This window comes from Papaver somniferum, chromosome 1 (assembly GCF_003573695.1).
Source record: "Papaver somniferum cultivar HN1 chromosome 1, ASM357369v1, whole genome shotgun sequence".
Lineage (NCBI taxonomy): Eukaryota > Viridiplantae > Streptophyta > Magnoliopsida > Ranunculales > Papaveraceae > Papaver > Papaver somniferum.
The window spans coordinates 203,343,377-203,357,240 of NC_039358.1; positions in this window are offsets into that span (position 1 = coordinate 203,343,377).

Below are 13,864 nucleotides of genomic sequence, written 5' to 3' on the forward strand. Positions count from 1 at the left end.
TAAGCTTGTATGCAACAAGTCTAACTTTAGAATGATCTGGAATCTCAATGAATTTAAAGAAAGCCTCAACTTCATAAAATCAATCTAAAAGTTCTTCAATTTTGAAACTGCCATTAAACTTGGAATATCAGCCTTCAACTTGTATTTAGGTAAAGAACTATAAGGATTTTCTGAAGAATTAAGCCTTTGTCTTCAACCCAAACTATTTCTTGGTGTTCTTCCTGAATGTCGTTATGACAGACCGAAAAATTATGCCTTTGGCGCGTTGCCCCACAGGTCGTAACTCCCCAGATGTGCCATAATGATTACTATGATCCGGGCCTTAGAGTTTGGAAAATGCACGTCCATTTTCCCTTGCAAGCATGCTCATGGAGCATGATTCATCTAACTTAGCTTCCACACTGTTCCAACTCACCATTGATCCGCAAAGGGTTTATTATGAAAACAAGAACTTTCCTAAACCGGCAAAAACGACCTTTTGAAGACCTAAACGATGGAATTTGGCTATATTCTGGTGACCATGTGGATCTATAGATCAAAATGTCTTGATATTTAGTTTGTTTCCCATCCAAATGGACTCCTCTTGAGCTAAATTACGACCGTCGGGTTTTTATCCTCCAAATAGGTTGTAGCTTGCTCATCTGCATCGACTTGATAGGCAGTATGAGCATCCAGTGAATGAAATGAAACTCGCCTCATCAAGCATGGCCACAATCATCTCTTGCATCGATCTACCGAGCTTAGATGATATGAGGGGCCAATTTGTCCCAATCATCTCGCAATTAGATGATATGAGCGACAACGTGCTGGACCGGCAATGCTGCAACTCAGTGCGACTGCCTACGTACCATTCGCTAATCTAAAGGGTTCAAGCACAGACCATAGTTCATCCTCGAAGGGACAAAATATTAAACCAACTCGTTTGCAAGGCCGTAGCCTAGCAATAATTGTAATGGCCTGGTCCGTAGGCCATTCCGTCAAAATGCACAATGATTATGCATCATCGGGTCCACGACATGGCATAGTGATGCCTAAGAATCAGATGCCCTCTTCGAAAGGCTACGCAACTATAAGTGAGACTTAGGCATCATTTATACTCTTCTGGCTAAGATATATATGAAGCTTACTTGGTACATAGTCCGTACATGCACCTTCAACCAAGTACCCCTCCTTATATATGTCTTAATGGAATTTCTACAAGTATGGAAAGGGTACTAAAATGACATGCCTGCTTCACTGTTCATCGCAATTATTGCGCATAATGATTGTGCAACATTCGTTCGACCATCCCTTTCTGGCCTGATGCACACTGATTACGCACCACTCGTTCTGCCGTATTGCACAATGATTGTGCGATATTCTCTAGCCTGATGCACAATGATTGTGCGATATTGGTTCTAAACCGATAGTCTTCATAATGCGCAATGATTACGCTACAAGCTCAAGGCCACCTACCCAGTTGGCCTAATGCATCATAATGATGCAACATTGGCCCTTGTACAAATGCCAAACATAATGCGCCATTTTGACGCAATATTGGCTTTAGCCGATATGCTTCTTACCATGCAACAAAAGCTTTGGATGAAGCTTCATCTCAGGTGATGACGCATCTTTTAGCATGCGCCATGCTAAAAACACGGGGAGTTACTGTCGTCATCCTCACTGTCATCAGTATGAAGAACAAAACTCTTCTTTGGGTTAAAACCAATAAATTCATGTTGTAGGTTTTTCTTAATTTGTTGCGTAATTTCTTCAGGAATATCATCATTGTGCACAACCTTATTCTTCTTTCATGATGATGGTTTTTTATTTTCAGCCATGATCTTTAAGGTTTCTTCATCTTCAATCTTAAGAATAGTTACAAACTTGTCTAGAATCTGATGAATATCTTCAAACTTCTTTTCAGAATTTGCAAACTGAGTAGTGCAAATTGTTTGTAACTTTGCCAGGTTATCTTAAATGGTAGCAATATTTGTATTAATTGTATCTATACCAGGATTACTAGCAGTAGTACTTGCAGTAATAAGATTGGTAAGCTTGGTGATAGCAACGTCGAAAGCTTCTTGAGTAACGTTGCCAGCTATATGGGTAATTTATTTTTTATTGATAATAGGGTTGGGGACTTGATTAAACAGGATCTAGTAAAAGTTGAAAAGCCTAAACTAAGTGGATGATACCAATTAATGTGGTACAATAGAAACATAACAATGTAGAGATTGCTGGAGGCAAAGAAAGAAGAGAATTGAGTAAGAAGAAGAAGAAACAGAAAAAGTAGTGGAAGAAGAAGATAGTTTGATAAAACTTGTGTCCGACATAAGAACAAGACTAGCCTTTATATAGGCTTAAGCAAACCACTAAACTAGGAAACACAAAATGAAAAAGAAATCTAAAAGAATCCGAAAATAAGGAAAGACATAGACTAGGAAAACTTAGAAGCTAAGCTTATATGTGGAATCTTCTGGAACATGTATATTTCGTGCATCAGTTTGGACTATATCAAAACAACATTGAAAAACTGTGGTGTAAAACAGAACTACAAAACCGTAGTTGTAAGGGAGAAATACCGCACAAGACATAGCTTAACTTCTCCCCAGATAAGACAGCTCCAAATACGAAGCTATTACTATAATCAAAGATCAAGGCGAAGAATAGAAACGCGACAATCAAGAAAGAGTGAGAAGAAATAATTACACCATGAAGACAAAACAAAGATTGGTTCAAAAGGAGCTGTGCGAAAGACATAGTAGGTAGCGCGAAAGATAGTGACATCTTCCCAAAAATCCTGCTGGCGAATAAGACAAAATAAAATAAGACTAGTCAACAAAGAACTTGCATGTGAATCCCAGTTGTCTTCTACTGATCATATTTTCCTATATAAGGACCCAAAATGATATAGATAGAGGAGGGATCAGTGAGAAGTGCTAAGGATACTATCTAAAGAAACAAAGAAAACCATTAGAACTTAGCATTTATCTTATATTTCTCCATTTTTGTACACAAAAAAACCTTGTGATCATTGTAAGAACATCATACATTCAATACAAAGTATTTGAGAAGATCATATTAGCGTCGAAGTGGTGAAGAATATCATTAATGTTTGATTTGATGCATATGACTTAAGCTTTGTGTTATTATCATTACAACGGGTGTAGTTGTGGGATTTTTCGCAACTATATTTTGGCGCTAGAAACAGGGAGGATTTATCCTTACCTGCTAGTTATCAACTAGACGTCATCATATTTCAAAGTTTGTTTGTTATTCTCATAACCATCATTGTTCTGTCCATCATGAAAATCTGATAAACAACACAACATCCTTTCATCTTATTTGAAGAAGATTCCTAAAAAACCATTTACTTTCAGAGAGAAAAGTTCCTTTACACCCCCTCTGTCCCCTCTATCAGTAACATCTGTAAAATCCCTTCCTGCTGATCAGATGGTGAGAACCGCACTGCAAAGTAACTACACAAGGGAAAAAAGGGGAGTAAACGTTTACAGAAGAAAAGAAAAGGAGATACCATAGAGAACATTCGCTGGATCAAAAAAGGGGATAAAGGGAGATTTGAACGAGCTGATGACCAAGGGGAAGAAGGACAACTCACTACAAGAAAAACTAGATTAAGCAACCAGTCGATTTTGGTGGCAACAGCCCGTTTTAGGTCGCTCAAGGGGTTTGACCAACTTAAAGTGGCACTCGCTCCGTTGTTGCAAGAGGTGGGATCTGTAGAGACTTGCAGCAGCTATGCACTCGCTTTAGTTATGTTTCAATTTCATGCAGCGACCAAATAAGGTCATTGGTCTAAAATTCCTCCGACCACCCTTGAGAGAGTAATAAGGTCATTGGTCTAAATTTAGTCCAACCATCCTTCAGCGAGTAATAAGGCCACTGGTCTAAATCTAGTCCAACTGTCCCTAAGCGAGTAACATGTCCAGCTGCATCAGTTTTCGTAGAAGTTTGAGCATCTAATCTGCAACTAGTTGCTCAAAATATTCTGATACGGTAATATTCCAGTAAGGTAAATGTCCGATATCACCAAATTCAGATGAATAATAAAATGAAATTAAAACCAATACTGGTTATTATGAATAATAAAAATAAAACTGAATAAATCAATTAGTCAATTTTATTATTGTTAAATTCAATTTACATTATCATCTTTTTACAAGAAAACAAATATCATTTTCACAATAATAAAATACAATCTCCATTTCTTAAAAATAAAATAAAATTACAATCCCATCAAAATTCATCACTGTCCTTCAAAAATCACTGGACAAAGCTCATCCTGATCTGTATTTTAGCTCTGATTTTGAGATTAATAGCGTAATTATTCCAGATCTGGTTCCTCCAACAAAAATATGAATTTGGGTCCTGCATTTAGTTACAAACAAATACAAAGATCAGATCTAACTCATAACATAAAATCAAACTGTCAACTTTTTAACAAATAAAATCCACGTCTAGCAAAAAAAAAAAAAAAAAAAAAACACAATATATAAAATCTAAGCATTTCAGTGACAATATTTTTTCCATCATTTCAATTAAACTCTGCTAGAGTAAAAAAAGATTGATATAAGAAGAAGAAGAAGTACCATGGTATTCACATCTACTAAAAGGAGACTCTGACCCTCAATCAAATGAGATCATCTTCAAATCATGAATAACTATTGGAAATAAATCATTTTCCTGTTCGTCTTCACTACTAACAATTACAACTTTCTTTTATCATTAATTCCTCTTCTGTCTTTTTTTTCAGTAATAATCTTCAAATCTAGAAAATACAAAAACAACAATATGAGATCATTGGGAAAAAAAAAGCTTACACCCTTGATGAACAAAATTAAGTTTCTCTCTCTTTTCTTATTAAAAAGAGTTTTTTTTTTATTTTTTTCTTTTGATATAACCTTGTTTTAAGGGCTGCTCCCACGCTATAGGTGTATAAACATCCACGTCTTAAGGATAATCCTTATAAATAAGGAAGATTAGAGACTTTTAAATATTTTCTTCTATATGGAAAATCTATATAAATAACCACAAATATACACCCACATTTTTTTATCTCTATTTTAGTTATAGCGAAAAATAAAAAGTAAATCATCCGGTTAAAAATCAACGAGATTAGTTTTCAAATTAAATTAAAAATTAAAAAGCATGTTACATCTTGTCAATCGATGACCGGACAAAGAAAAAAACTATATGTCTAGATGGATGACCGGATGGACTACTCCAGAGAGAACCCCTCAAATTTGTAAAGTATCATCCAAACTTTCAGAGAGATGCAGACCTAATTCTCACCCGTAATAGCAATTTTTATCCATAAAATATGAATTATCACAAAGATATGGATGGTTTTTTTTAATAGAGGAGTCTTCTACGTGGAACTGAGTGAGTGTTATTTATAGATGAAAAATTGATGTATAAATAAACAAATTTATTTAATTTGGAATAAAATTATCTAAATCTTTAAGCAAATACAATGACATCAAACGAAATCTAGAATGGATATACTTTATTGGAATTGCATTATGTGAGCTTTGTTGGAATCGAATTATGTAGGCATGCCAATTAAAATTGAAGAAAATTTAGAGTCGGATGAAGAGTAATAAACATCTATAAAGGAATATTTACTGGTCTAAATGGCGTCTGTCCTAGCGAACTATGTCATAATGACTTGTTAAATGTATGAAAATGACAATTTGGATAATTGTTAATGTAACTCTAATAACTTGAGTAAGTATTGAATGGATAAATTGGAGAACGTGGTATCTTGGTAATTTTCACGGACACATGAAAATTTGTTTTCCTTTTCAAGGCGAATATAATTTAGTCATTTGCACGGACACCTAAGAATTTATTTCTATTTTTCGGTGAGGGTAATTTTGTCATATTCACGGACAACGAAAAATTTGTTGCCTCTTTTAGGATAGGATATTTGATAATTTTCACGGACACATGAAAGTTTGTTGCCCTTTTCCGGTGAGAGTAATTTGGTCATTTTCCCGAATGCATGAAAAATCCACTGAGGGACCATCAATATATGATATCTTACTTCCAAAGCTCATTTGAATGAGAACATATGGTTTATATCTAGTAATCTTGTAATCTGAGTATGAAACCCAGATGGCTGAATCCACTGAGGGACCATAAATATATGATATCTTGCTTCCGAAACTCATCTAGCCGGGAGTAGACTACTATAAGCCGGAAACTTCGTAAGAACGATAAATCCAACCATTCATATGTAAGATTCCATTGGAACTTTGAAACCTTAAAAAAACTTTTTTTTCTGGCGACTACGAGAAAGGAACTAGGTCCAAGCTTAAAACCTGACCGGGAGTGGGGATACTACAAATCGGGAAACTTCGTAAGAACGATGAATCTGACCATTTACTAGTAAGATTATATTAGAATATTCTACGAACCCTTAAACAAACCCTTTTTTGGCGACTACGAGAAAAAAAGTGACTCTGAGCTCGAAACCTGGCCGGGAGTGGGCAAACGAAAAAGCATACCACAGAAAAGAAAAAGCTAAAAAATATATAAAAATCATTACACGTGAAAAATTGTACTACAAAAACCTAATAGCATTTTGTAGGGTTGTGAGACCGCATATACCAACTCTTCATTCTTCTTGTCTGAAACAACATATAAAAACTCTTCTTTCTTGTAGTGTGAAACAACATATGGCAACTCTTATTTTTTGTTGTGTAAAACAACATATGATAACTCTGTTTACCAGTAGCACTAAATTCTGTAAAAACTCTTCATTAAAGTTAACAATATGCATACCTCACGAATTCAAGCTCAATGGGTATGCGTATCACTGCCAGCTCGTGAAAGTCATGTCCTAGGGGTATGCATACTGTACCTTCCCATATTCTCGAAAGTAAGACCAACTAAATGATCTTTGGCAATATGTATATAGAGTTTATATTTTTGTAGTTAAAGAGAGGATAAATTAGGATTCTATGGTTTCTCAATGTGAGTTACAAGAGGTTGAGCACGAACATTCTTCGCCTAAACCACACACAAAGGTCGTTCAAAGTTATGCGTATCGAGTATGCATACCTCTGATTCACGAATGCAGGCTCAAGGGGTATGCATATAACTGCCAGCTTGTGAAAGTCAAATCCAAGGGGTATGCGTACCTTCCCCTATTCCTGAACTCAAACCCAAGGAGTATGTGTACCATTGGCAGCAAGTGAAAGTCACAAATTCTCTACTCTTAGATTGGTGAAGATAGGTCATGATAGATCATGTAAATGAGAATGAATCTTAGAGACCGAAGATCATTTTAACTTAATGTTCATTGACTTAGCCAGTTTCACCTGTTATCTATCAATTTCTATCCAACATATCGCTCGACCTCACTCTGCTTTTCTTTGATTCGTTGGGTTTATATGGTTAGTGTGAGTAACAAGAGGTTGAGCACAAACAGTTTACACATACACATAATGGTTCTACGGTTTCTCAATGTGATTTACAAGAGGTTGAGCACGAACTATCTTCGCCTAAACCACACACAATGGTCGTTCAAAAGTATGCGTACCTCTGATTCACGAATGCGGTCTCAAGGGGTATGCGTATAACTGCCAGCTCGTGAAAGTCAAATCCAAGGGGTATGCATACCTTCCCCTATTCCTGAACTCAAACCCAAAGAGTATGCGTACTATATTGGTTGCTCGTGAAAGTCACAAATTCTCTAATCTTAGGTCGGTGAAGATAGGTCATGATAGATCATGTAAATGAGAATGAATCTTAGAGACCGAAGATCATTTTAACTAAATGTTTGTTGACTTTAGTCAATTTCACATGTTATCTATCAATTTCTATCCAATATATCGCTCGACCTGACTCTGTGTTTCTTCGATTCACTAGGTTTATATAGTTAACCCAAGTGTATTTGAGCTTGTCGAAGTTATTGCACGGGATATCACTAATGTTGCTACTTTCATTTATTTTTATTACCTTTTGTTCAACGTCGTGATTCTTAATAATCAAATATTATTATTCAGATTAGTCTTTTCCATTTTATCGGGTTTCATGTAGATAAAAAAACTCACATTGTAAATTGAGGGTATTATGTCTGCCACTTACGCTATGTAACAATCCAAACTTCATTTTAAATAAGGTAATCAAATAAATAAATTTGGGGTTTTATGAGAACCCCTCTTTTCATCAGAAAAAAAATGCTAATTATACTTGATAACCAATGTCAAAGTTGGGAAAATGTCAATTCACAGTACGAAATTACTAAAAAATTAACATGGATCCGTTATTATTAAACACGTTAAACATTATTGAACAAATTTCTGTCACATTGTAAATTAGGATTAATGCAAATTTTGGATCAACCAAAAGCAACGCTGCTAATGGGAGACCGGAATTACCATGGGGTACCGTTTGAGTGATCCGACAGCCAGGATCGGATATAACTCTTTTGTCTCATATGAAACGGTACCCCCTAACAATTTCGGTCCCCCATTAGCAGTCTTGACCAAAAGAACATCACCTAATTTTCTAATAATATTTTTTTCCCTTGTAGATAGTTACTTGCCAATAGTACAATCCATATGATATTCATTTTGGCCAATAGAAAACCTAAAACCAACATTACATGGATCACCACTACATTGGCAATTTCTTTCCACAAAATATCATGATCCGTATGATACTCGTTTTAGCCAATAGAAAACCATACTCTCTATGTCTATGCAAACAAAAAACTATCACATGGATTGTCACATCATTGGCAATTTCTTTCAATCTCAGCCACAAAATGTCATGATCTGTATGATATTCATTTTAGCCAATAACAAACTATAGTCTCTATGTCTGTGCAAACAAAAAATATCACATGGATCGCCACCTCATTCTCAACTTCTTTCAATCTCAGCCACAGAACACCACACGGATCAGAGAGCTACCCGAGCTTTCCCATACAAGAACAGAGCATCCACTTTTCACTGAATCAATTTTGCTTCTTGAAACAAATATTCCTCTTTTGATTGAAATCACCTATCTAGATCAACAAAATGCACGAGAATCATCGATCACCAGTATATATAATTGATTTCTGATTTGTTTTTATATTCTTATTCTAATCATTAACTCTAATTTTGGGTTTGTGTTAGAACTTTCAATTAACTTTCAATTAATTTGTTTTTATACTTGGTAGAATGTTGGTTAGGCATATAAAATGTTTGAGATATTTCCTCTTACAGAAATGATGTATAATTGTAAGAGTCCTTAGTGTTCGCTATGCTTAATGCTTGATCGGTGACATTGACCTTATCCACTACTTGACAATTACTCACTCCATGACTGGTAGAGGATTTCAAAAAGCTGCTTGATTCTATAACAAAATTCACGTTTATTTAGAGCCCTTCACTTTCCCTTTTTACCAGCCAAACATATTTTGAATTGCTGATTTATGGTAGCTTGAAGTAAATAGCTACTAAGATACTATTCTACTCGCTATGTACTACTGGGAAAAATGCTGGAGCAACCCACAAATTTATTTAGTTGCTACGATATAATGGAAACAGGTTAATAGCAGCCAAAGTGTTTGGTGATTGCAAACATGGTTGCTTAACTTTAAAAGCGACCAAACTTTTGTGATCTTGCTGATATTTTGGTCACTTAAACCAAGTTTTCTTGTAGTGTCAACTATCGGAGCCAATATGGAGAAACAATGATCCCCATGCGAGAGCATGAGAAGAAGCTCGCGCAATGAAGGGAGAAAGAGAAAATGTTAATTGCAGAACGAGTAGAGCTGGCAATCAAGCATGGGCGACTCTGGATAGAGAACCATAATCTAAAAAGAAAAGTATGGGAATATGAGTTGGATATAGAATGTAGAGAGAATTACAAAACATCTCGCAAAGAAAGAGAAATTGCTGAAAGAGAACAAAGGACAACACGACTAAATGAACAAATATGGAATGATGCACAAAAGCGTGAGGAAAGAAATAAAAGGTATATAAACACGAGAAGGACAATGCAAAATAATTATCAAAATAAATAGTGAAGACGAACGACTTGGTATGAAAATCAAATTCGGATACAGATAAGAAGAAATATTGGACATCAACTATGCAACACTATTATATCAACCGCCAAAGACGTCAAAGAATTTCATGACAAAGTCTTAAGGTGAGTCTACAAACGCGATTTCAATGACGATGAAATATATCCAAAGGAAAAAGATACACCATTGGAAGATTGGAAAAAACAACCAATCATATTCTGTGCTGAAGACGCTCCAGGGAAAGGAAAGTTGCACAAAGAAAATCTAATCATAACCATGATAATGGAATCAGATCGCAGAAATGAAGATAACGTGATACCCCCGCTGGAGGTAGACAGAATCTTGGTAGACACTGGGAGCTCGGCGGATGTGTTATTCTACCACACGTTTAAAGCGATAGGATATAGCAATTCAAACCTCGCCCCAGCCGACTACAATTTTTTTGGATTTAATGGGGTAGTGACAAAGCCTAAAGGCGAAATCACATTAACAATACCCGTAAATTCACTGGAAACGACAGTGGTGTTCAGTGTCGTGGATGTGGATACTCCGTATAATGCGATCATCGGGAGACCCTGGATACAAGGATTCAGGGGAATAACATCTACTTTCCACCAGTGCATTCTCTTTCATGTTCCTTTCGAGATAGGGGAAATCAAAGGAGATATCGCACAAGCAAAAAAGTGCAGCGATCTCAACATAGAACACCAAGAAGGGAGAAAACAGAGAAAGAATGATAAGAAAAAGAAGGCGAATGAGGCTAAGAATGAGAGAGAATTTCAAGTCTACATGGTAAGGATAACTGAGGGAAGAGGAATCCCAAGCGAAATTCTTGAAAGAGAGGGCGAACCCGTGCATCTATTAAAAGAGTCAACGCCTCAAGGAGAACTTGTACCAAGTTTCACTGCAGAAGAACCTGGGGACGGAGGCAGAACCAAAAATGGTAAAAATATGAACCACAATGGAAAAAGAAGAAGAAACAAATATCGTACAGCTGTAAAAGACTACTGCGACGTCTTCGCGTGGAGTATGGGCGAAATGCCAGGAATAGATCCTTCCGTTGCCTGCCATAGGCTAGCAATCATCTCGAAAACAAAGCCGGTCAGGCAAAGATACGAAAAATAACAGCGGTATATCATGAAAAAATTGAGGCAACGCTGCAAAAAATAATCGAATCGGGAATCATAAGCCTGCGAAGTACGCATAATGGGTCGCGAACATGGTGTGGTCCCTAAAAAGAATAAAAAGACTCGCATCTGCATCGACTTTACCGACCTAAACAAGGCATGCCCGAAAGACAACTATTCACTACCAGACATTCCCCAAACAGTGGAATCAGTCACTGGGTGCGAAAGGATATCATTGGTGAACGAGTACTCGAGATATAATCAAATACCTCTAGAAGAAGAAGAAGATCAGGAAAACACGGCCTTTTTCGCAACAAGAGATCTGTACTGTTACACCCGAATGCCCTTTAGATTAAGGAACGCAGGAGCCACTTACCAAAGAATGGTGGAGAAAGTATTCAATCCCTGGATACCCACCACTTTGGCGGTCTATGTCGACGACATGCTGGTCAAGAGTAAATAAGCAGTTGATCACGCGAAGGATCTAAAAAAAATATTCGAACAAATACGAAAAATAAAGATGAAGATAAATCCCGCTAAATGCATCTTTGAGGTCGCGTCGGGGAAATTCCTGGGTTATATCTTCTCAAAAGAGGGAATCCAAGTCGATCCATTATACTGCAAGCCATCGCGAAATGCCATCACCAGCCACTATCAAAGAAATACAAAAGTTAAATGGCTTGATCGTATTTGTAGGGCGATTCATCTCGCGCTCATCAGACAAAAGCCGGAGCCGAACGAAGAATTATTAATATATCTCGCCACCACGCCATATGCCCTTAGTGAAGTATTGCTCCGATTAGATCAAGGGATGGAGAAACCCATATATTACATCAGCAAGACCTTCAACTCTGCAGAGCGAAATTATACCAAGATAGAGAAACTGACATTAACGCTAATACATGTAACTCAAAAGCTTCACATTTATTTCCACGCACACAGAGTCAAGGTACTGACAAAAAAATCCATGGAGTCTGTGTTAAAGTCCTCCAAGAAAGTGGGAAGAATAGAAAGATGGAATGCGCAAATCGAGCAATTCGCCATAAACTACGAAGTTCTGTCTTCGCTAAAATCTCAAGTAATCGCCGATTTCATCGTGGACTTTCCGTTAGAAGAAGATGATACCACCAGCGAAATGACGAATATCGACGAAGATTGCACAAACCCAGAAGACCTACTGAAAGAAGATAACTCTAGAAGGTGGGAGATCTTCGTGGATGGATCTGTAAATAGCCAAGGAAATGGGATAGGGATCGTCTTCACATCACCTACGGGAGAGAGGATAGTTCATTGTTTCAGATTAGAATACGACACCACAAACAACGAAACAGTAATACATGGGTTAAGATTGGCGGTAGAGATGGGACTGGACGACGTTAGACTTACTAGTGATTCACAAATAGTTGTTCGCCAGATGGACGGGCGATACAAGGTGAATTATCTCGCGCTACAGAAGTATTCACAATTAGTAAAGCAATATTCAGATGCAATCCCAAAAATCATATGGAGACACATATGCCTAATGGACAATCGGCATGCTGATGCACTTGCATTCATCACTCAATGGTGGTAAATCCTGAAACAAAATTCATTCACATGGAAAGCTTAATGCAGCCCTCGATAAATACAAAAGGACGTGTTGTAGATATCATAGATGTAGATGATAATAGTGGAGTAAAGGATACTGAGAAGACAGTTTGGCGAACCCAAATCCACAAATTTTCTAAAATGTTTTTGGTTGATTTCAGGCGGCCTATACTGTGCAAGTGGTCATATGGTTTAAAATAATACAACTTGACAACTATGTCATTTATTCCAACAACTTGACGATATATGTCACTCTCTAAAATTATTGTGGATCGAATTCGTTTGAATTTTCAGTTGGCTCATACTTGTGCAAGTGGTTTTCTTGTTTATAAGAATAATAACTAGGGTCTTGACAATTAGGTCATTTTCTTCCGACAACTCTGAACATGTATGCATTCAATTTGAGGGCCGATCCATATTTCATTTTCTTCTCAATTAAATTATTTGTATCAACTAATATTTTTTTCTCGCAACCGACAAACTTTGACAATAATGTACATCCGCTCCGTTTCAACAGAAATAAGTATATTATTGGTTGATTTTTTTTTTGAAGCATGAAATTTTATTAAACTAAAAACGAGCTGTTACACGAGGGCATATGGCATCCAAAGATTTAACATTTACAGTTGAAACAGTAAGTCTAGAATCTTTAGCAACATGTAGGTGGATCAGAACAGCAGCATCTGGATTGTAATTGCATCGATGGAAAATGTCGCTGTCGGCAAGGTGGATATGATTTTGGGTGTCGAGGGTCAACAAACTCGGGTTCAATGCTTTCCACAAAATGAGAAATGTTTTTGATGGACAAGACAATGTCCGTAGAAATTTGGATGTTGATGGTGTATCATGATGCAATTGATTTAATGTGCCAATATGGTATTTGTATCCGGATGTTGTGGTGTATTGCCCGTATGTCGTGTGTTTATCTTCCTTTTTTTGTTGCTTGGTCCATAACGGTTCTTTTGAACCGAGCCTTTAACTATAACAAGTAATATATATATAGAATGTGCTTTATAGATTAGCACTTACAAAAACTAAGAAACAAATAGTACCAACTGGGATTGATAGTAGGCTGCAAACAAAATGAGAGTTTATTTTGATTTATTTACCGGGACTGGCA